Consider the following 17,591-nt stretch of genomic DNA (forward strand, 5'->3'; position numbering starts at 1 on the left):
GAAGCAGGGATGTAGGCACAAGTGGAGCCCAGCTTCTGTTCCGGAACCACTTCTCCCCAAAGCTGCTCTGTTACTCACTCACAGCCAAGGCTCCATGGGTGGGCTTGGTCCCTGGGGGAACTTACTAAATGACCAACCTCTTAAAACACTGACAATTTATAGACCAGAAGATACATGTTGTGCCCACATGTGTGGCTTTGTATAGCTGTGTTTTAGGGCACACTCCAGATGCTTGGATCATGTACAAACCTGCACTAAGAGAAGACACTACCTACCTTCTCCTTTGAAGATTAAATTAAGGGCACCCTTTAAAATGCCTGCTTTACAGACTTGATCTACATACTTTGTACCTTCCCTTTGGTCATTTGTAACAGTGGATTGATTGCCTTGTGCTAGTCTCTACTGCTACCTTCAGGTATGAAACCTGGAAAAAGCCAAGGGGACTACTCTTTAAAATAGCATCCACGACAGAGTTTCTTTCTAAATTAAAAAAGGTAACTAAATGCTTGCTATAAAAATGCTGTTGAAAACAGAAACATAGGAAGAGAAACTATGTCATCCACAATCTTTCTGTGTCTGTCTTTTTATCTGGGTCACAGCTAAGATTAAGTCACATGTATGAATATGTGCATACAGAACAACCTGCAAATTTTCATTTCATGTATTATATAACCATTCTCTCATATTAGTAAATATTTTCTGAAATACACCTTCCCATGGCTATATGCATACACACTAATGTTTAAGGTAGACCCAAATACCTGTTACTCTACTATATACTTCCACAACAACAACAATGATCCACCTCTCCACAGACCCAAAAGCAACGGGCCAACCCAAAGTGGATGAATCAAATGTTTTCAATTACACACTAGTATAAATCCCAAAGCCATGAATACCTTTGTATGAAGAACCATCTTTGCATTCTTGGCTATCTGTAATAATTATTTAATATACTACTGAATTCAATTTTAGCATGATATTTTATTTACAACGTCTATGTCTGTTGATGGATTGTCCCTAAAGCCCGAGAGGCATGCTGCACACAAAACGACAGTGTTCACTTCAAGGAGGGAGCCATCTTGGAGAAGACAATACAAATCAATGGCATTAGGTCATACAGGGAAGCAGTCTCAGGACCACATGCATTAATACCGTGTTTGAGCAGGTCCTCTGAAGAATGCAGGACCAAAGTTATTAGATTGGCATTGGGATTAGAGCAACTGTTCCATTATTGTGTGCAAACTCCCACTATAAATAACCTGACAGTATCCATCTGCATGGGATGCTGGAAAGTAGGAAACGTGCAAAGTAAAGACCAAAATAGACCTGGGATCCATCTGGTGCATCCTTTCCATGGAGCCCCAAACAGATGGTCCAAATTCCCAAGATATACCTGCCTAATGCCATTGGGGGGGCCGCTGGGGTAAGATTCCTTTCAGCAAATGGCCTGTACAAAGAGATAATAAATAAATAAATAAATAAATAAATAAATAAATAAATAAATAAATAAAAGGAAGGCCAATCACTAGTTCCTTGAACATCTGACGTGTTCCAGGCACTAATCTGGAACACAGGAATCCAATCATGAAGGCAACAGACAAATTCCCTGAGCTCCTGGTCTAGAGGCAGCTATTGAGTCCCCTTCCCGTTTCACCACTTTTTCCTTCTCCCCGCTCTCCTAGTCACATTTCCCAGACATCAGACTGTACTAGGACTTTAGTAAGTGTCTCTAAAGGCCCAAATATTAAAAGCCCGTGACGTTACTAAGAAGTGGCAGAACCGGTAGCAGGAGTGATCCAATGAGAGGAGGTTAACTCACTGGGGGTGTGTCCTTGAAGGCATGTTGGACCCCAGTGGGAAGAAGGTAAGTCACTGGGGTTGTGTCCTCGAAGGGCATGTCCCAACCCCAGTGGGAGGAAGTCACTGGAGTTGTGTCCTTGAAGGCATGTTGGACCCCAGTGGGAAGAAGGTAAGTCACTGGGGTTGTGTCCTCGAAGGGCATGTCCCAACCCCAGTGGGAGGAAGTTAAGCTGTTGGGGTATCCTTAAAGATCATGTTGGACCCCAGGTCCTGCATCTCTTTCCTTCTTAGCTTTACTCCACCATGTTGCCCTCCCCACGGGCCACAAAGCAACTGGGCCAACCAACAAAGAACAGTAACCTCTGAGACCCAGAGCCAGACTAAGTTGATGAGTTTGCACGGTCTGTCACATGATACAGAGCTGCCTGGCACACACAGAGTCCCTCACCCACCCTCCCTAGGCCAGTCTACAACCACTGGTCAAATGTCACTGAAGACACTGCAGTGTCTTCAGCTTGATTTCTCATTCATTAGATTTATTGAACAATTTTAGAAGTCACAGTTATGACCTTTTCATCTCTGAGTCTTCTGGGTGTCCCCACGGTCCTCGAAACATGTGCAGTGCTTAGCAAAAGCCAGTGAAAGATTTGAGCCACTCAGAAGAAGGCTATCTTCTCTAAACTCTCTACAATTTGGCATTGTTTTCACTCCCAGATCTCTCCCCAGAAGGTTAGAAAATCTAATAAAACTCTCTTCGGGAGGTCTGGGGGAGGATGGAATATGCATTACCTCAGGCGTTTGGTGGGCACTACAGCATTCGGGCAGCACATTAAAGTCAGAGGGGCTCTTTCCTTCTCCTGATTCCACTGGCATTTGTTAACTCTGAGCATAGGGATGGAGATATATAGAGACAGACAGACAGACAGAAATATATAGATAAGCCAGTAAAGATAGACGGATGGTCGAAGAAGTGAAAACTGGCAGGGAACACCATGTGTCATGGTGAAGAGATGAAGGATGGGAAATCAAGATTGATTATAACTCATAGAAGCCAAGTCTAAAGTGATCCGCGCAGAGAGGACAGTCATCAGGAGTGATCCATGCAGAGGGGACAGTCATCAGGGAACTTGGGAATTAGCATTTTCCTTGGGCGTTGGTATGACTGAGGATTTTTTTCATTAATTACTAATTTTATAAACACTTAAAATAATTGCACTATATTTATTATTATTCATGCATTCTGTGCACGTATTTTAAATGCATGCTTGTATTCCGCAATATATGTATAAGGGTCAGAGGAAACTTTAGTTGAAATCATTTGATTCCTTCCACCATGTCGATTCAGGAAATCGATCCATGGTCATCAGGCTTGAGGACAAATGCCTTTACCCACTGAACCATTTTGTCAACCCTAAATTTTTCTAAAGCAAAGATTCCTCATTCTCAGTGCTTGTGACAAGGGAGGCTAGAGAAGTCAGGATGGGCCATGGGTGCTTTTGGCGAAGGGAAATGTAGATATGCCTATGCCCATATGCTCAGAAATTCAAGTTACAGCTACAACAAACTAACAGGTGGCGGGGTCGTGCATTTCCACCAAGTTCCAGCTCTAGATATGTGTTGAGCATATGCCCTGCAGTAATGTTGTTATAGATGTGGATGATTCCTGCAGAAACCAAGCAAACCAGCTCCTTCAGGTGCCTGGAAACCTAGGATTGTTGAAAGCAAGGCTTGGAGGACAGACATAAAAGGCAGAGGACTCTCGTTTACCCACGGCCTATGCTCTGCCCTGCAGGTGCTGTAGTTTCCAAAGGATCCTGGAGTGACAGGGAAGCCACTACCTGCCCTCCTAGCACGTAAACAAAGGGAAGACAGAGCAGGGGCCTGGTCTAGCATCTCTGGGCTTCCTGGTTGGTCAGGACTCATGAGAAAACAAACCAGGTCAATGAGAACTAATCTGACACAGAGTGTGGTCATTAATCCAGCCCTACTGTCCGTGCCAGGGATAAAAATCCAAATTGCAAGAAATATCCAGTTCAGCTTGTCTTCTTATAAAAATGCTAGATATGGCTTGGGCTGTGGTGGTGCACACCTTTAATCCCAGCACTTGGGATTCCAAGTTGAGGCCATCTGGTTACACAGTGAATTTCAGGACAACCAGGGCTACACAGAGAAACCTTGTCTTGAAAAACAAAAACAACAAAATGCTAGGCATGGAACTGGATTTTCTGTTTCTTAGTTCACGTCCCATGAAATTTTATCTCCATATTCAGTGCTGTATGTGGTAGGTTAAGAGATGGGAGAGAGTGGATTACCAACGCATTCAGCATCTCCTTGGCATTGCTGGCTCCCAGGAAACTCTTCGGCCAGCCTCTGGATCCATGGAAAGGCGAGCCAGGGTCATGCTCCTCCTTTAGGGGTTGAGTCTTCCTTAATTCCATCTTCCCTGTCCACAAGATTAATAGGAGTCATGTCTTGATATCAAAAGAACAAGGCACCAAATGAGGCAGAGAGATGGGCACAAAACAAGTATTAGCTGTGATCCATTGGCGACAGGTACAGATGACGTCAGACTCCATTTCCATCTACCCCCTCATGAAAGCTGTTTCAGTGGCCTTATTGTAGAGAATCACCACAAGTGGCAATCCTGATGTTTCACCTCAAAAGTAACAAGGCTTTCTAGAGAGCTGCCTCCACTCTCCTGTCAAAACCCTAGCTGTGTGGAACATGGAGCCCTTCACAGGTGGGAAGTCTGTGACATCAGACCCTCAGCTCTGTGAAGACTGAGCTCCCATGTCAGGTCTAAATATATCTTAAAGAAAATGGCTCAGTCCTCCCTTTGGCAAGGAGCCATTGACTGGGTTCTTAATTCATGTAGGGGTGTGTGTAGACCATAGCAATGCGGTCTTTTCTCACTCGGGGATGAGCCTGCCGCTGTGTGATTCCGTGAGTGCAAGCACGGAGGAAGGATGTGATCTATGTCCTGTGGTCTGTTCCACATGAGTGTTTGAGTGACTGTCCCGTGAGCTTTAAATGCTGGGCCCCTGTGGAATACGTAGACCCAGATGAAGCACTGTAGGATTGACTCTGTGGCTTTCCATCAATTCCCAGCTGCAGGTAGCTCATCTGCCCATGGACCATTTCTTACAAGAATAGCAAACGTGAGTGAAGATGCATGAACCCGTGGCTAAGTGTATTCCTGACAGTGTCTCATTCCTCATGCAGTCATCCTAGGAGGCAGGTGCTAGCTTCTACTGCCATCGTTGTAGATGGCAGAAACCTAGCCCCTGGTAGGGAAGGAATGACTTGTCCAAAGTCACACAGAGTGGATGGCATTGCAAGGATTTAAGTCTAGCATTCCAAGTTCTATTCTTCCTATTACTGGTCCCTGGAGCATGCACAGTCCCAGCCACACATACTTCTGAAGCTTCTGCTGGTGGAAATGAGAAAACTGATGCCGAGGTTGGGACTAGCACACAAGGGCGACTGAAGGACACCAGCAGGGAAGGAAGCAGCCAGTGGCGCCCTCCCTTCAACTCAGTTCAGCTTCCCTTCTACAACCAAACCCAGCCTCTGATCATGGTAGTCACAGTTCTCCATGAACATGAGATCGTCAGGTCTCTATGAGAATGTCTACTCCCCAGAAGCATAATGGAAACAGAAGTCCCCAAGTGTGGGGAAAGGAGTGTGCGAGAGTAAGGCAGGGGGGTGTCAACTTCCTGCAGAGACATGGGGGAGCTTTTCTCCTTGGACGTCTCTCTCCTTCCTGGACCTTCAACACCCCCACTAGATTCTTGCTCTGCAAAATCTGGCCTTTGCTTCCTGTTGTCGTCCACCATTTTAACTGGAGTCTTTTTGAAGCAAAAATAGCAAAGGGGGAAAATTACCCTCATGGCCTGATTTAAAAGCATCACTGAAACCACAGCCAGTGGGAACACCTAGGGCTCTGTGTCCAGTGGGAAACTCATGAGGATGAGGCTTCATAATAACCACAGGAGCCTTTTTAATGGTTTCAAATGTCACAGAGGCCGGAGCCCACTACTGTAGCTTAAGATGTATGCACCAACCTCAAGGACAAATTGAGGTGATGTGGTGGGCATGTTTTGATGGGGAGTTGAGTGATGATTGAGTTTGAACTGAGGTAGTATATTTGTAAACACTAATGTGGTTGGTTCAAAATGAGATATTTAAATGCTTCTCTTGATTTTATTCTTCTTGGGTCCTGGTGTTGAGAACACCAGTTAGGCCAAGAGAGCAAACACATCTCAAGTAGATGGAGTCTGTATTCACAGGGAGATGGCCTTGATTTTTAGACTCTACTAGATGACTAGAAGAGCTGCAGAGGCCAGCAAGACCCTCCTAGAAGATTCCAGAGATGCAAGGAACAAAATTATCCTTCCTGGTGATAGCACCCCACCGTAGTCCACAACAAGACAGTGATCATGGAGATAATGAGGAGAGGATGACAGGGAGACTTAAGACAGCTCAGAGAGGAGCCTCCTTTGGTGAGGGACATTGTGAGCCCATAATTTGCTAGCTCTGTGAGCTCCAGTGGTGTCCTGCCTGTATTCCTTACTTTTCTGTTGCTGTTATGAAATAGCAAGCCAAAACCAATTTAAAGAAGAAAAGAATGGTTTGGGCTGACGGTTCCAGTGGGACAGAGTGTCGAAGGCATGGCAACAGAAGCCAGAAGCAGAGAACATCTTCATGGGGGAAGCAGAGAGAGAACAGGAAGTGGGGTCAAACCTCACAGTGACCTCCAGTGACACACTTCCTCCAGCAAGCCTCCATCTTCTAAAGGTTCCATAACCTCCCCCCAAATAGCCCCGCCCACCAAGGACCAGAATTCAAATACATGATCCTACGGGGACATTCTTATTGAAACCACCGCAATGCCAAACTCCCCGGCTACAGTGAGCTCTTGGCGATTTCTAGCACGGGAGAAGGGGTGGAGAGTGGGGAGGTCATTTGCCCCTGACTTCCTGCTTGGGTCTTTCTGGTACCCTTACAAGGACTTGCCTCCCTGAACCCTACAGGGAGGAAAGAGGATCACTGTGCTGTCCTGTATGTGAGTGACCAAGACTATAAAGAAAGCAAAGATGTCATTCAGGGAAATCATAACCCAGAATTCTGGAATTTTGTTTAATGTCATTTTCCTTCTAGAATCACTTTATTTTCCTAAGTATTTCTGAGGGACTTTGGTCAGTAGTATCTGATGTCTATACATTTTCTGTGAAGAAAGACCACTGTGTCAAAGGACAAAGGCACTGGGCCACACATCTCCAGGGCTATCTTTTATGTAACATTTTCTTCAAAGGGGCCACATGTATTTCTCCAAAGAGGAGTTTTTCCAGGTGATATTCTATTTTGTGAATTGTTTACTTTGTTCAAAACCAGGATCCAGGACACTAGGTATTCCATTGTGAGCCAGGTCTCCCGCATCCCTGTCTCAGGGAGCTTACAGTCCAAGCTTATCGCTAAGCTGTGCTTGGTAATTCCAATAAACAAGGTAAGTGTGGGGTGTTTTTGGAGCCAACAGGCCACAGTTTAGGGTCCTTACCAAAGGCACACTGTGTCTGGTTACAACTTGACTCATCGGTGAGAGAAGAGAGGTCTGGAGGGTGGTTAAGCCAAACTCTGCTGTTTGCTCATCCCTTGGGTTTTTCTGGTAAGTAACTCAAATACATAAGAATGTTGTTGGTTGCCGGGCGGTGGTGGCGCATGCCTTTAATCCCAGCACTCAGGAGGCAGAGGCAGGTGGATCTCTGTGAGTTCGAGGCCAGGCTGGACCGACAGCCTCCAAAACAATACAGAGAAACCCTGTCTCGTAAAAACCAAAAAAAAAAAAAAAAATGTTGTTGGTCTCTGTAGAACGTTCTTTTACATACAACTTGTATGGAAATTAAGGCATTAATTCTAATAAGTTTTTACTGGATATCTTAGGGTTTTACAGGTTAACTTACTATATGCAAATCTAATCTTTTTAAAGTCTACATATAATTTTTATTTTTTGTCTAATATTTTGGGATAAAAAAATAGGAAGTTTAGGAAGAGAGACATGACTAAGTTGGTGAAATTCTTGCCATATAAGCATGAGGATGGGCATTCAGAATCCAATACCCGTGTAAGAAGCTGTGCGTGATTCCAAGTCCTGCAATCCCAGCAATGCGGAGGCAGACGCAGAAGAGCCCTGGAGCTTACTGGCCAGCCATTCTGTCAAATCAGCAAGTCTCAGGTCCCAGTGAGAAACCCTGCTCCAAAACAGTAAGACGGGAGACCAATGGGTAACATAGGTGGCACAAGCCAGGCTGTGGAGGCTCACACCCTTAATCCCAGCACTCAGGAAGCAGAGGCAGGAGGATCTCTGTGAGTTTGAGGCCAGCCTGGTCTACAGAGCTAGTTCTAAGACAGCCAGGTCTACATAGTGAGTTCCAGGACAGCCAGGGCTACTTACAGAGAACCCCTGTCTTGAGAAAAAAAAAAGAAAATGTCACAGAGGGTAAGGGTGTCTGCCTGGTAACCTATGTAGATCCCCAGAATCACACACACACACACACACACTTTATTTTCCGCTAGATAATCTGACATGTCCTTCTTTGTGGCCTAAATGCACCTCAGTCAAACTTCACATGTTACCCAGGAGTTCTATCTCATACACCGTGATATGGTAAACAGACTTTTGTTCACCACAAATATATATTGCAAAATCACAGGAGTGAAATAAACCAGAGTCCTCAGTCCTCCCTCTCCTTTTGTGAAGGGAATCCCCAACAGCACAATCCAAACCAAGCCAAACGGGGCCATTCTCCTGAGTACCCCAGGAGGAGCCATTGAATTGTCAGCCGTGACCGGTGAAATGTCATTCAACCGCAGATTCACGGACAAAGCCAAATGGTTCTTAGCATAATAACGGCTAATGCTATGTAAAAGGCGAGAACAAAGCATTCCTAATAGGAAGGATGATCTCTCTTTTTTTCAGGACTGTAGAGTCTCCAAGGAGAGGGAAACCTTCCTGCAAGCTCTGTGCTGATGCAGCCAGCAGGCAGCCATGGCCGAGGATGCCAGACTTTCCTCTCCAGTCCCTCAGAGCTTCTCCTGGCAGATGCTCCATTTCCTAACGTAGGCAGTAAGGCACATGTGGGAACAGGGTGAGCCCCTGAGCTCCTGGGAGAAGGCGTGGGGTCTCCCGAAGAATGGTGAAGATGTGGGACAAAGGACTTGGAAAGACGACGTCTATGCGTGAGGGCATCAAGGAGAGAAGGCCTAGATGGGAGGAAACGAAACATCAGTACCTAATTCCCTTCTCCGAGGCTCAGGCTTTGAAGGGTCTTCCCTCCGGAAGGGTAGCGGAGCTGACCAAGTGCATGAAGTGTCAGTCTCTGCCCCCCCCCCGTGCTGCTTACTGTCTGAGGACATGCTGACCCTTCAAGGGAGGCGTTGGTTTACCTGCTTGGTGCTCCTCATATTGTCTGAGGGATGATGCAGTAAGCAGTTCAACCAAGGACCCCAGGCTGCACCATTCCTTGTTGGAGATGCCCTTTGTGGTAGAAAACATGAGAGTCCCTGCTGTAATCCAGCCACAGGAGCCTTGAGTGCATCAGAAAACAGCAGACACGGGAAGGGACCCGTAAGCCACCAGAAGATTGACAAAAGCCAACTCCGTGCCATGTTTATGCAACTCTGGCTCCTGGCTGGGGAAAAGGCCTATACTGTGCTAAATTACCCTGACAAAATCAGCTTCAAGAAGGAAGGGGTTACTTAGGCTCATGGCTTCTGATGGTAAACCAAAGCAGCTGGAGCCTGAAGCACATAGTCACATGACCTGGGCAGCCAGGAAGAAGAGAGCAATGATGTCTGTGCTCAGTGAGCCTCCTCCCTATTATGGGCCTAAACCTAAAGAATGATGCCACCCTCATTTGGTGCCAGGTGGGGGGGGGCTACCCACCTCAACTAACGTCATCAGGATAATGGTTCATAGACATTCTCAAAGGCTAACCTATTCTAAATAACCCCCCACACATGTCCCTCGTAGCTTGCTTCCCAGGTGAGGTCAGACCTTGTCAAGCTGACAATTAACATTTACCGTCACAATAGCCATGCTCACTAGCTGGCACATTCTGAAGGAGTCAACCATCCTCAAGTCAGCTCTCCAGCCTACTGACACATCTAGGCCAGACAGCTTGGGAAGTCAACATAGCTTATTCCTCTCTTTGATTCTTCACAGTAATATTTTAGAGGTGGGCATCTGTGGTTCCACTGTCACCAAAGAAAAAAACAGAGACTCCAAAATGGCTGCTGCAGAATCTGCCAGTTGCTAACCCAACAACCATCTCTCCTTTGTCCATCTTCCTAATCAAACCTGGACTTCGCCTGGTATCTAAACTTCTCTGCACGATTGTACCCTTCAAGAGTCCCATGACCAGCTCAGCAAGGAGGAAGAGGACACTGTGGCACATGTCTGGCGAATGTCTGGCGAAGTGATGTCTGGCGAAGAAATAAAACAAGCGATAGATTTCTAGAAAAATGGGAAATGTTGCGGCATCATCAAAAGAGTTTCCAGAACATATTTTCTTTCTGATAAAAGAAACGAACATTGTTAAATCTGCATGGAATTTCTGAAAATCCTGGCAGCCAGGTTTTGATGGTGGGGCCCCTAGGTTAAAAGGCCCAGGCTAGCCCACTGAGGAAGGTGCACTGGTAAGCTGCCAAACTCAGCCCTCTGTGGTTATTTTAAACCACAGCTTACTAATACAGAATATTATATTATACTCCTGGTTCTTTTGGTGACTGGGTTGAACTTCTCTTTATTGCAGCCTCAAACACCCATATGGGCAGAGGAGGAAGGTTACTTGTCTGAGGTAGGCCAGGTGGGAAGTCAGGAGTGTAGCTAAAAATTCAACTTCCAGGATTAACTCCATCTTACACTCTTCTCTGCAGGAGGGGAACACAAAGTGAGAGCAACTTCACAGGATTCACTAGGCGCTGTCCTCAGAGGAGAACCTCCGTTAGGCATCTGTCAACTACCCAGTACTAAAAAAATGTTTTTGAATCTCCAGGATAACAATTTTTAAAGAATACAGAACAACCCTTTCTCTTCCTTCAGTATTTTCCCTCTCTAAAACATCACAAGTGATTCTTATTCTGCCCATAGTGTCAAGATAACAGGATTTAATTACCAAATTTATATACCACCAGCATGACACAAATGCATTGGCCTGAAATAAAACGAATGCAGTTATTTTAAAAAAGAGAAAAGAAAAGCTGCATCAATATGGTGACGGCGGACGCTGAGATGACAGTTTCATTTGCTTTATCTCCTTGCAGGAAGCAGTTAAGCTATTTCAAAGAGATTATTCGGTTTTAATGATCCAGGGCATTAAAAGACATTCTTTTAGCAATACTGACACTGTACCTCAGGTACAGAGGTAATAATTCAAGAAATAACAGCCTGGCTTTCCCCTCCTCTTTCCTACCCCCAAAGGAGGGCCCCACCCCCATCCCCCGGGTCTCATCCCCCATCCCCCCACCCCCCCACCCCCCCTTCCCCAGTTAGTCTATTCTCCACTTAGTGCGGGCCTCTGATTGAGGAGGTCAGGGCATGCTGTCCTCCTGCCAGTCCACGGAGAGCCTCCTAAGCCGGGACTCTGCAGCAGCTTCCATTCTCCGCAGTGGGCGCCAGCATGGGTGTGGAGGTACCGTCTTGAGATGCAGAGGAAGGCTGGGTGGTGGTGGCGCACGCCTTTAATCCCAGCACTGGGGAGGCAGAGACAGGCGGATCTCTGTGAGTCTGAGGCCAGCCTGGTCTACAAAGTGAGTTCCAGGACAGCCTCCAAAACAATACAGAAAAATAAAAAATTATTTAAAAAAAAAAGAAACCAAAGATAGAGACATTGCCTAGTTCTGAAGATCCACAGAGAAGGTGTATCTCACTCAGTCAGAGAAGTGCTTCTGATGCTCTAAATTCTGGACTGCCACAGAAGAGGCCTCTTGAAGAAACAACAGTCACAATACTTACATGGACACATGTGGCAGCGTGCTGGAGATCCAGCCTAGGCAGTAAGCACACTCTTCACTGAGCTACACCTTCAGTGACAATCTAGAATTTTAAACTTGGAAATTAAGGATCGAGGCAGCGTCTTCATCTTGCAGAGGCTAAAGACCAGAGAGGGGAAGTTAAGGCTGGGAGGTAGTAGAAGAGACAAATAAGACCAAACCAAGGTCCCCCTCCCCATGCTCCTGGATTCCTCTAGAAGGGAATGTCAGCCCTGGAAAGGGTGAACTTTGAACTTTGCACCTCCAGACCAGCAAGCATGCCAGTCAATCCCTTACCCTGCTCAGGCATGCATGAGTGACCCCCTCTTCCCAGAGGGCAATTTCTCTTACATCTTTGAAGATTTGGTCTGCATTCCAAATCCAGTCAGGACTGACTTAGTATCCATATAAGCCACAAGCTTCTGATGTGATTCACAAGAGTTCCACTCTAGAGATGTCTCCGTGGAAACATAAAGAAAATAACAACTTGGTTAACCATTTTCCTAATAACCATTTTGATGCACAGTTGAGTTTTGCAGTTCTGAGTACAGTGTTTGGATACAGCTTCAAAGGTCATATCCATTTGAGACAATTTTACCAGCTAACATGGATGGGGCCTTGGCTCTTTGTCCTCTGGGACATTCCTGGGGCAGGCAGCTGGGAGAGTCCACTCAAAGTCTTGATCTTGTGGGAGCTCAGAACACCAGCATCTGGGCTGTTACATGTGCTCAGCTGAGGGCAGCAGGCGGCGGGCAGCAGGCGGCATAGCAGCTGCTAGCAGACCGCATGGCAATAGCGTGGAATACATTTGGAGGCTGTGGGTGAAGGAGTCATGCCCTTGTCCCAAAGACACGGAGCGCTTCCTGGGCACACAGATGGCAGGTAAGGTAACTTGTGCAGAAATGAGAGGTAGACCAGGAAACTGGGAGTACTACAGGCACTAGATCCACAGAAGCCAGAGAGGAACACACTGCTGCTTGCTGCGTTACTGCTATTGGAACTTATCTCCTGCAAAGGTCCGTGTATTGGGTGAAGGCTTCACACCCAGATCAGTGCTGTTGCCCGCAGCTGAGGAGATGCTTAAGAGTTCTAACGGTCCTCACAGAGGACCTGAGCTGGGAATCTCAACACCCACCCATATCCAAGGGCTCCCAACCGCCTGTAACCCCATCTCCAAGAAATCCAATACCCATGTGGTTGTTTCAAAGAAAATGACCACCAAAGCGAGTGACACTATTAGGAGGTGCGGCCTTGTTGGAGGAAGTGTGTCACTGTGGGGGCAGACTTTGGTTTCAGACCACTTCCTGCAGCCTTCGAGTCAAGATGTAAGAGCTCTCGGCTCCTTCTCTAGCACCGCGTCTGCCTGCTTGCTGCCATAAGCCTCTGAACTGTAAGCAAGCCACCACAATGAAATCTTTCTCTTTGTAAGAGCTGCTATGGCCACGGTGTCTCTTCACAGCAATGGGAACCCTAACTAAGACAGTTGCCTTCTGGCCTCTGCAGACACCTGCACACGCTTGCATACTGACCAACAGACATGCATATAAGACAGAATAAGGTGGGGCTTGGCGGAAGGCCCTTAGGTCCCTGGAGGCATTCCTTGGAAAGGATTGTGGACAGTGGAGAAATGACCCAGCGCTTAAGAGCACTGGTTGTTCTTGCCGAGGATCTGGGTTGCGTTCCCGGATGACTGCTGACAACCATCCATACCTCCAGTTCTGGAGGATACAACTACTTCTGACATCAGACACGTGCATGGTGTCCTCCAGTTCTGGAGGATACAACTACTTCTGACATCATCAGACACGTGCATGGTGTCCTCCAGTTCTGGAGGATACAACTACTTCTGACATCAGACACGTGCATGGTGTCCTCCAGTTCTGGAGGATACAACTACTTCTGACATCATCAGACACGTGCATGGTGTCCTCCAGTTCTGGAGGATACAACTACTTCTGACATCAGACACGTGCATGGTGTCCTCCAGTTCTGGAGGATACAACTACTTCTGACATCATCAGACACGTGCATGGTGTCCTCCAGTTCTGGAGGATACAACTACTTCTGACATCAGACACGTGCATGGTGTCCTCCAGTTCTGGAGGATACAACTACTTCTGACATCATCAGACACGTGCATGGTGTCCTCCAGTTCTGGAGGATACAACTACTTCTGACATCAGACACGTGCATGGTGTCCTCCAGTTCTGGAGGATACAACTACTTCTGACATCATCAGACACGTGCATGGTGTCCTCCAGTTCTGGAGGATACAACTACTTCTGACATCAGACACGTGCATGGTGTCCTCCAGTTCTGGAGGATACAACTACTTCTGACATCAGACACGTGCATGGTATCCTCCAGTTCTGGAGGATACAACTACTTCTGACATCAGACACGTGCATGGTGTCCTCCAGTTCTGGAGGATACAACTACTTCTGACATCAGACACGTGCATGGTGTCCTCCAGTTCTGGAGGATACAACTACTTCTGACATCAGACACGTGCATGGTATCCTCCAGTTCTGGAGGATACAACTACTTCTGACATCAGACACGTATGGTGTCCTCCAGTTCTGGAGGATACATCTGACATCATCAGACACGTGCATGGTGTCCTCCAGTTCTGGAGGATACAACTACTTCTGACATCAGACACGTGCATGGTGTCCTCCAGTTCTGGAGGATACAACTACTTCTGACATCATCAGACACGTGCATGGTGTCCTCCAGTTCTGGAGGATACAACTACTTCTGACATCAGACACGTGCATGGTGTCCTCCAGTTCTGGAGGATACAACTACTTCTGACATCATCAGACACGTGCATGGTGTCCTCCAGTTCTGGAGGATACAACTACTTCTGACATCAGACACGTGCATGGTGTCCTCCAGTTCTGGAGGATACAACTACTTCTGACATCAGACACGTGCATGGTGTCCTCCAGTTCTGGAGGATACAACTACTTCTGACATCATCAGACACGTGCATGGTGTCCTCCAGTTCTGGAGGATACAACTACTTCTGACATCAGACACGTGCATGGTGTCCTCCAGTTCTGGAGGATACAACTACTTCTGACATCAGACACGTGCATGGTGTCCTCCAGTTCTGGAGGATACAACTACTTCTGACATCAGACACGTGCATGGTGTCCTCCAGTTCTGGAGGATACAACTACTTCTGACATCATCAGACACGTGCATGGTGTCCTCCAGTTCTGGAGGATACAACTACTTCTGACATCAGACACGTGCATGGTGTCCTCCAGTTCTGGAGGATACAACTACTTCTGACATCAGACACGTGCATGGTGTCCTCCAGTTCTGGAGGATACAACTACTTCTGACATCAGACACGTGCATGGTGTCCTCCAGTTCTGGAGGATACAACTACTTCTGACATCAGACACGTGCATGGTGTCCTCCAGTTCTGGAGGATACAACTACTTCTGACATCATCAGACACGTGCATGGTGTCCTCCAGTTCTGGAGGATACAACTACTTCTGACATCAGACACGTGCATGGTGTCCTCCAGTTCTGGAGGATACAACTACTTCTGACATCATCAGACACGTGCATGGTGTCCTCCAGTTCTGGAGGATACAACTACTTCTGACATCAGACACGTGCATGGTGTCCTCCAGTTCTGGAGGATACAACTACTTCTGACATCAGACACGTGCATGGTGTCCTCCAGTTCTGGAGGATACAACTACTTCTGACATCAGACACGTGCATGGTGTCCTCCAGTTCTGGAGGATACAACTACTTCTGACATCATCAGACACGTGCATGGTGTCCTCCAGTTCTGGAGGATACAACTACTTCTGACATCAGACACGTGCATGGTATCCTCCAGTTCTGGAGGATACAACTACTTCTGACATCAGACACGTGCATGGTGTCCTCCAGTTCTGGAGGATACAACTACTTCTGACATCATCAGACACGTGCATGGTGTCCTCCAGTTCTGGAGGATACAACTACTTCTGACATCATCAGACACGTGCATGGTGTCCTCCAGTTCTGGAGGATACAACTACTTCTGACATCAGACACGTGCATGGTGTCCTCCAGTTCTGGAGGATACAACTACTTCTGACATCAGACACGTGCATGGTGTCCTCCAGTTCTGGAGGATACAACTACTTCTGACATCAGACACGTGCATGGTGTCCTCCAGTTCTGGAGGATACAACTACTTCTGACATCAGACACGTGCATGGTGTCCTCCAGTTCTGGAGGATACAACTACTTCTGACATCATCAGACACGTGCATGGTGTCCTCCAGTTCTGGAGGATACAACTACTTCTGACATCAGACACGTGCATGGTATCCTCCAGTTCTGGAGGATACAACTACTTCTGACATCAGACACGTGCATGGTGTCCTCCAGTTCTGGAGGATACAACTACTTCTGACATCAGACACGTGCATGGTGTCCTCCAGTTCTGGAGGATACAACTACTTCTGACATCATCAGACACGTGCATGGTGTCCTCCAGTTCTGGAGGATACAACTACTTCTGACATCAGACACGTGCATGGTGTCCTCCAGTTCTGGAGGATACAACTACTTCTGACATCAGACACGTGCATGGTGTCCTCCAGTTCTGGAGGATACAACTACTTCTGACATCATCGACACGTGCATGGTGTCCTCCAGTTCTGGAGGATACAACTACTTCTGACATCAGACACGTGCATGGTGTCCTCCAGTTCTGGAGGATACAACTACTTCTGACATCAGACACGTGCATGGTGTCCTCCAGTTCTGGAGGATACAACTACTTCTGACATCAGACACGTGCATGGTGTCCTCCAGTTCTGGAGGATACAACTACTTCTGACATCATCGACACGTGCATGGTATCCTCCAGTTCTGGAGGATACAACTACTTCTGACATCATCAGACACGTGCATGGTGTCCTCCAGTTCTGGAGGATACAACTACTTCTGATCATCAGACACGTGCATGGTATCCTCCAGTTCTGGAGGATACAACTACTTCTGACATCAAGACACGTGCATGGTATCCTCCAGTTCTGGAGGATACAACTACTTCTGACATCATCAGACACGTGCATGGTGTCCTCCAGTTCTGGAGGATACAACTACTTCTGACATCAGACACGTGCATGGTGTCCTCCAGTTCTGGAGGATACAACTACTTCTGACATCAGACACGTGCATGGTGTCCTCCAGTTCTGGAGGATACAACTACTTCTGACATCAGACACGTGCATGGTGTCCTCCAGTTCTGGAGGATACAACTACTTCTGACATCATCAGACACGTGCATGGTGTCCTCCAGTTCTGGAGGATACAACTACTTCTGACATCATCAGACACGTGCATGGTGTCCTCCAGTTCTGGAGGATACAACTACTTCTGACATCATCAGACACGTGCATGGTGTCCTCCAGTTCTGGAGGATACAACTACTTCTGACATCAGACACGTGCATGGTGTCCTCCAGTTCTGGAGGATACAACTACTTCTGACATCAGACACGTGCATGGTGTCCTCCAGTTCTGGAGGATACAACTACTTCTGACATCAGACACGTGCATGGTATCCTCCAGTTCTGGAGGATACAACTACTTCTGACATCAGACACGTGCATGGTGTCCTCCAGTTCTGGAGGATACAACTACTTCTGACATCATCAGACACGTGCATGGTGTCCTCCAGTTCTGGAGGATACAACTACTTCTGACATCAGACACGTGCATGGTGTCCTCCAGT

The 17,591-nt window shown here is 47.0% G+C and overlaps 2 long non-coding RNA genes across 2 annotated transcripts; both read right to left on the reverse strand.

The window, feature by feature from the left end:
• Nucleotides 1–7,081: 7,081 nt before the first annotated feature.
• LOC110342789 lies at nt 7,082–11,252 on the reverse strand. Its single transcript, XR_002384956.2, has 3 exons — nt 9,884–11,252; nt 9,247–9,337; nt 7,082–9,063 (listed from the first exon to the last, which is right to left on the reverse strand). It is a non-coding gene; the product is annotated as an uncharacterized LOC110342789 (long non-coding RNA).
• Nucleotides 11,253–11,350: 98 nt separating this feature from the next.
• On the reverse strand, nt 11,351–13,206 carry LOC110342779. The gene is made up of 3 exons (XR_002384945.2): nt 12,184–13,206; nt 11,816–11,952; nt 11,351–11,553 (listed from the first exon to the last, which is right to left on the reverse strand). It is a non-coding gene; the product is annotated as an uncharacterized LOC110342779 (long non-coding RNA).
• Between the last annotated feature and the right edge of the window lie 4,385 nt (nt 13,207–17,591).

This window comes from Mesocricetus auratus, unplaced genomic scaffold (genome assembly GCF_017639785.1).
Source record: "Mesocricetus auratus isolate SY011 unplaced genomic scaffold, BCM_Maur_2.0 Super-Scaffold_100009, whole genome shotgun sequence".
NCBI lineage: Eukaryota > Metazoa > Chordata > Mammalia > Rodentia > Cricetidae > Mesocricetus > Mesocricetus auratus.